The sequence below is a fragment of the Cebus imitator genome, unplaced genomic scaffold, assembly GCF_001604975.1.
Source record: "Cebus imitator isolate Cc_AM_T3 unplaced genomic scaffold, Cebus_imitator-1.0 Scaffold96, whole genome shotgun sequence".
In the NCBI taxonomy this organism is placed as follows: domain Eukaryota; kingdom Metazoa; phylum Chordata; class Mammalia; order Primates; family Cebidae; genus Cebus; species Cebus imitator.
This window is the reverse complement of record NW_016107411.1, coordinates 2,060,765-2,068,154: the sequence shown is the minus strand read 5'-3', so window position 1 is coordinate 2,068,154 and position 7,390 is coordinate 2,060,765. Positions and strand designations below refer to the sequence as shown.

General features: G+C 36.7%; 1 protein-coding gene across 4 annotated transcripts in view; it reads left to right on the top strand.

The window, feature by feature from the left end:
- DGKH (diacylglycerol kinase eta) overlaps positions 1 to 7,390 on the top strand; it is a 192,856-nt gene that overhangs the window by 11,082 nt on the left and 174,384 nt on the right. The gene's annotated exons all lie outside the window — the stretch shown is intronic.

Genomic DNA, 7,390 nt, shown 5'->3' with positions numbered 1-7,390 from the left:
GGCCTCCCAAAGTGCTGGGATTACAGGCTTGAGCCACCGCGCCCGGCCTCTTGATGACTTTTTAAGTAAAGAATGGAACTAGTTTTTTAAAAAAAAAAACAAAAAACTACAATTTTTAAGTAAATGAAATCAGTGTAGCTTAATAAAATCCTCATGTATATTTTAGCATCCTTATCACAACTCCATACAGTATGCTTTTTGTTCCCATTTTCGTTTTCCATTTTTTCCTGGTTTGTTTGTTTGTCTAAGTTGTCCTCTCTACTAGTTTCCTGTTTTTCACTTTTTTCCTTTCTCTGAATAACCTAAGTGAAATGTCAGGTGGTCTCATCTAGCCACTCAGGTGCTAAACACTAAATAATTTTATGGCTGCCTTTATTTCCCAAAGACAAAAAGTCACTTACGTACAGCAGTGAAAGTGGTGCCGATGCAGGAGAGCCAAAATGGAGTCCTAACACTTGTCATACCTCTTCCTCCCCTTTACCTTCTTGAGTTTTTGGATTTGCATTCAGATGTACTGTTGTAGAGAATTTTACAGGTATTTACTGAGAATAAGATATTTTTGAAACATCACTAATACAGATTCAGATGAATTGGGTTTTGAACATGAATGTGAAAGAGGCTTTGCGTGCTTTTTGTTGGCCCATGAATGCTGCAGCCTTTTATTTTACAAGAATGGCTGGAAGAACGTTGGTCAGGCTTACAGCCTAGGACTGTTCAACCATCATAAACCAAACCTTATAAACAAATGGGAACTATCTCAATGACTTTTTCTGCCCTTGAGTCATCTCAGCTAAGGTCTTGAAGCTTCACGTGTCAAAAATACTTCCTGATGAGGTTTATTGTGTTCCCATTTGTTTATTTATTTTGACAGTGATATGTCTTCTTACAGCTAATGGCCACAGATGAGTCTCTAAATTTAGGTAAACATATCTAAACAATAAAAAGATATTCAAAAATTTGCATCAATATTTTATCTAGGCTGAGCATGGTGGCTCATGCCTATAATCCTACCACTTTGGGAGGCCAAGGTAGGACAACAGGTTGAACCCAGGAATTCAAGACTCACTTGGGCAACAGTGAGACTCCATCTCTAGGAAAAAAACAAACGCAAAACAAGACAAAAACACACACCAGTAGTCCATCTGGATTAAGATATATTTTTGGTACAGCAAACCACCATGGCACATGTATGCATATATAACAAACCTGCACATGCTGCACATGTATCCCAAAACTTAAAGTAAAATTTAAAAAAATATAAATCTTAATAAAAAAATATCTTTTTAAGCCCTAAGGATAGTGATCACATTCTTCAATTAATACCTTGATTTTGATTTAATATGAAGGATGTGTAATGTAAATAAACTCCTGTTCTTTTGTGGAAAGGCAGTATATGAAAATATTGGTTTGCATTTTTCACTGCCTTACAAAATACAATTTGTGCCATTAAAACATTATCTTTCACCAGAAACCCTAGGTAAAGTGCACTGGTGAAGACTTGGCTTTGTGTTTTCGAAATTGTAGGTAGTAGCCCATTACTGGGTCATGATGGTTTATGTCCAGCATTTAAAAGAGAAGCAGAGTAAATTAGGACATACTATTTAAAACGTTTAGCTAGAGTTCTGTGTGTGAACATGGGAATCATGGTGATCCAAATAGATGGGAAACAGAAACATGGCCAGAAGAATATGAGGAAAGGAGAGGAAAGTGATACTGACAGGTGTGTTGTTCAGAAACTCAGTATGAAATGAGAAGCAAGTAGGAATGTTTACATTTTGATAGGTGATGAGTAGAAAGTAATTAACACACATCCAGGCCAGAAGTTATCTAACTTTTCCCATAAAGGACCCCAATAGTAAATAGTTTAAATTCTGTGGGCCATAAGGTCTCTGCTGAAATTATTCAACTCAGAGAATGGAGGTTACCAAGAAGGGAGGGGCTGGGGAGAACTGGAGAACTCCAGAATAATTCTGGGGAATAAGTTCTTACTTGGGAGAATGGAATAAATTCTTTTGTACAGCAAGGTGACTGTAGTTAATAATCAAGCACTGTATACTTGAAAATTGCTAAGAGTAGATCTTAAATGTCCTCACCACAAAAAAACAAGTATGTGAGGTGATGGATATATTAATTCACTTGATTCAGTTATTTCACAATGTATACATACATCAAAAATCACTGTATATACCATAAATATATACAGGTTTTGTCGATTATACCTTAGTAAAGAAAAAGAAAAAAATTACTTTGCCATTGTAGTATAAAGCAGCCATAGACAATTTAAGAGTTTCTGTGTTCTAACAAAACTTTAAGGACACTGAAATTTGAATCTCATATACTTTTTATGTGCTAAGAAGTATTATTATTCCTATTTAAAAAAAATCAGTTTAAACATGTGAAAACCTTCTTAGCTCGTTGACTATATAAAATCAGGTGGCCGGCAGGATACTGCCCGTGGATATAATCTGTGGGCTGTGGTTTACTGGTACCTATATTAGAAAATGGAACATAGTATAGTTAGGTTTCCCAAGTATTGTGAAGTTAAGGTGCTTCTAAATACAGTTCGCATTTAAGGGACCAAATAAAGCTAGATTTCAGTCCATTTAAAAAATCTCAACTTTGTAGAACATTTTATTTTTAGCTTGGTTTGCGTCTTTGCTTCCATTTTAATGTGAACTAAATATAGACTGGAAATTTCTGAGTCTCAGTACAGTAATATATGGTATAACAGCTTTCTTTCCATTTTGATTACAAGTTAAACATGATATCCCGTTATTAAAGATAAGAGACATAATAAATAATTTACCAAACCTTTGCATATAACTTAAAGATGCCTTGTTTGAAAGTATCTAAATTTAGAACTCTTTCACTTAAAGTTTGCTTGTTTGCTGTTGTGGTAAAGAGGCGAAGGTTACATGAAACTACTATTATGAAGGATGTGGGGCTCCTTTCTGTTTCCAGGGTACAGTGTTTTTCACTCATATTGGATTTGTTAGGCTTTACTTACTCAGGAAATATGTTTATAAGCAAAGGTTTTAATTAAAGAGAGTTTGTTTTACATCTAAGAATAGACCTTTGAAAAAGACCATAACATGTTAGTACATTACGGTTTCCCTTGGCAAATTTGTTTGGTTTTGCTGGATATTGAGTATTTTACTCTGTGACTATTTAGTCCCTGGAAACACATCTGTAACTGGGCACCGTGGTTCCTGCCTGTAATCCCAGCAATTTGGGAGGCTGAGCTGGTAAGATTGCTTAAGGCCAGGAGGCTTAGACCAACTGTAGCAAAACAAGGAGGCCTCATCTCTATAAAACCTTAAATAATACGAAAGTTAGCTGGACATCATGGCACCTGTGGTGCCAGCTACTGGGAACCACTGCACTCCAGCCTGGGTGACAGAGCAAGACCTTGCCTCTAAAAACAAAAGAAAGAAAGAAACATTTGTATTTTTGAGTTGGTCAAGTGATTTAAAAATGGTCAACAACTATTAGTGACAGTAGTTTTAATTTAGGAGTCAATGTGCATCATTTCCATTTTATACAGTTCCTTTTTTTTTTTCAAATGATCATATGTAGTAATAATTCTCTCCCTCCTGCTTTTTGTTATGTGGCTATTTGGGAGACTGTTAGGCTTAATTTAGGAGTTAATGTGCATCATTTCCATTTTATATAGTTCCTTATTTTTTTTTCCCAAATGATCATATATGGTAATAATTCCCTCCCTCCTGCTTTTTGTTATGTGGCTGTTTGGGAACCTGTTAGGCTTCTGTTTTATATGAGGAAATATAGTTAACTTTATCATGTGTAGAACTGGAATCCCTGACCTTCTCACTGTGCCATTTGAGTATCAGCACTTTTTCAGACCACCAGAATGTAATTTAGTGTAATAGATCTTTTAAAATACAAGCTTGGTGCATTTAATTCAGAAATTTAGAAAATACCTTTCTACTTAGCATTTTATTGGTTGCAGAGCAGTTTGCTACACATGATCTTGTGGAACAGTTGTGTATAGTTACCTGCATTTTACAGGCAGTTATACTGAGAACAAGTTTGTATATCTACTGGGTAATTGGCAAAGCTGGAACTCAAAAGCAGTTTCTTCTATGATTGTACCTATATCCCTTTCACAATGGATTAAAATGGGTGGTTTCCAGATGCCTTGCTTTCAGTAGCCTCATAGCTTCTTGGGCAGTGAAACGTGTGTGTGCAGGCAGGCAGGCTGCTGGCTTCTCTTGGCCCCTCTTTCCTTCCCCTTCCCTTCCCTCTCTCTCTTCTCCCTTAAATTCCCCTTCTCCTCTTCCTTCTTTTCCTCCTTCTTCCTGCTTCTGCTTTTATTAATTTGTTTAATCTGTGAACATATCTCTCATCAGTGTTTTGGGTTTCATAATGCCTTTTTGCATTTGGATCCTGTGTTTTTAGTGACACATATATGACTGCACATTTGAAAAGTAAATTTTGGAATAAAAAATTTCAGCTGAAATTTATATTTATTTGAATTAAACAAAAATTATTGAGACTTTTTAAAGTACCTTTAAAAGGACTGTGTTAGGAGAAAATGCTTCTAGGTACCTAACTCCGCAAATAGGTTTTCAAAGAAAACTGTTAGTTTCACTTCTATAAGGTAAGGTGCTATTTTTGAAAGGTCATGATATATTGTTAAAAAAACGTGAAATAATTTTCCACATGGCCTATTAAAACATATTTGGTGAAAAATATGAGTAAAATTTATTTTTACCTCTCTAGGGAACGAAAACAACAGGATTTTTCTTTTTTGGCCTCCTTTTCTCCATCTCACTATTTTAATTAGGTGAGAAAAAGTATAAGAGTTTATATCTGAGCAGGCATGGTGATTTGAGTTGTATTGTTCATCTATACTCATGTAGTACTTTAAAATTTCGTAATATAGTATTTGATACTCATAAGAATGTATAATATCTCTGTAGTTTGTGAAGCACAATGGCAAAATGAACACCTGTGAATTCATCTTCAGAATGGGAACATGTTCAGTACCCTGTCTCTTCCTGTGTGCTCCTTCTCAGTTTACTCCTTTGTTGCTCCTCAATTCATGCATTTGAAGAAATAACTATGGTGTTCCAAGTACTGTTGTAGGTGCCAGGGATAGAGCAGTAAGCAAAATATACATAAAAACCTCTGTCCTCATGGGGCTCACATTTTCTTGCAGGGAGAATTTATGAACCTGTAGATATGTGAAATGCATAGTATATGAGAAGGTGAGAAGTGCTATAGAGAGAAATAAAGCATGGCTGTGAGTGGAGGTGAGTGGGAAGGGATTTTAGGCAATGAGCCATGTGGACCTCTGGGGGAAGAGCAGGATAAGCAGAAGGAACAGCAGTTGCAAAGAGGAGGTCAGTGGGACTGAAGGAAGTTGGGCGAACCAGGTAGAAAGTTGAAAGTGAGTTAACATTGTCAAAAGTAAGGTACTACAGAGAACAGTTCTTAGCCTGAGGTTCATGCATCCCTGGTTTGGTTGGGTTTTAGAGGGCCCCCTCAAAGTTTGTATTTATGCCCCTCAGAAGGTTAAAACCATTGATTTGTGAATGGGAACTGCAGGTCAGAAAATAGTAGATAGATGAAAAAAATACATATGTGTATATATAGTAAGTCCTCACTTAACATCGTTGATAGATTCATGGAAACTGACTAAGTGAAATGACATATAACAAACCAATTTTCTTTCTCGTTGTTATAATGAAATAATGTTGCATGAAAAAGTGTTATTCTAGGACCTACTGTATATCATTTCACTTAACATCACAGTTTCTGAGAACCTATTGATGTTGTTAAGCAAGGGCTTACTGTATACACATTATAATTCCACAGTTATATTGAACTCTTGAATATAAATCAGCTGCTGTCATTTTCATCCGGAGAAATGTTAAATTTGCCAGTGGGTTCAATTAAATGAAGTGAGCCAGCAGCATAGAATAGCAAGGTTTCTGGAGAAATTAGAAAGTGTTGGGTTTGATTTTCAGCTTTCATATACTTTTTGTGTTTTTAGATGACTTCAGACATGTTCCTTAACGGGACAGAGAATGTTGTGCCCACCGATACCTGTATTTTTCTGTTCTTCATCCACCACTAGACTTCCTTTTCCCCTTGCAGATAGATGAAGCTATGTAACTGACTTCTGGCCAGTGACATACAGGTAACAGTGATGTCTGTCAGCCTCTCAAGCTGTTTGTGGGACTCACCATGCCCTGTATTTTACCTCACCTGCCAGGTAGATGTAGATTATCCAGTGGAAGGAGCCTATATTCCTGAATGACTTCATGGAGCAGAGCCCTTTGTGCTCCTCTCTGAATCCCATTAGCCACATTGGATTGTGACATGAGGGGGAAATAGACCTTTATTGTGTTAAGTGTCTGAGATTTGGGCATTGTTTGCTGTAGCAGTTAGCAGTTAGCATACTCTAAGCAATACACGTCATCACTTTGAATTGAGGATTTCTCATTTCCAAATTGGATGTAGTGTTTCTACCTTGTAAGATGATTAAAGAAATAGAAAGTATGTTTTTATATCTATAATTATTATAATTATTTTAAAAATTGGTATTAAAATTCTGATAATTACTCCTGTGTGTGTCTTTTACGTAATTTAATTAGTGGTGTGGCCTACACATACCACTGATTTTTTTTTTTGACAATTTTTTTGACAATTTTTCAAGTGTCTTTTTTTTTTTTTGAGACAGAATCTCTCTCTGTTGCCCAGGTTGGAGTGCAGTGGCGTGATTTTGGCTCACTGCAACCTCCACCTCCGGGTTTAAGCAGCTCTCCTGCCTCAGTCTCCCTAGTAGCTGGGATTACAAGTACGCTCCACCACGTGTGGCTAATTTTGTATTTTTAGTAGAAATGGGGTTTCACTATGTTGGCCAGGCTGTTCTTGAACCCCTGACCTCAAGTGATCTGCTTGCCTTGGCCTCCCAAAGTGATAGGATTACAGGTGTGAGCTACTGCGCTCAGCCTTCAAGTGGCTTATGAAAAAATATTTTAATAAGACTGAATGACCACTTGGAGGTGGCAGTGGAAATAACTGGCCAGGTTGGCTTTTAGGCCACTTCTACTTAATCTTGGCCAATTCTGTGGTGCTTGTACGGCCAGTTCTACTTAATCTTGAAATGGTCTTTCTAAGAACCTTCCAGTCTGCCCCTCTTCAGCTTCTATCTACTCTTCATACTATTACAGCCTCGCTTTGGCCCCAGCTGCTATTTTATGAAACTTCTTTTGCAAAGGCCCTTAATAATTTTAATTGCTAAAATCCAATGGTCTCTAGTTTTCAGTCAGCTGCTTCCTGCCAATTTGGATGCTATTGACCACTTTCTTCTCACATCTTCTTTTGCTTTCAAAGTTTAAGTTCTCTTATCTTTTTTTTT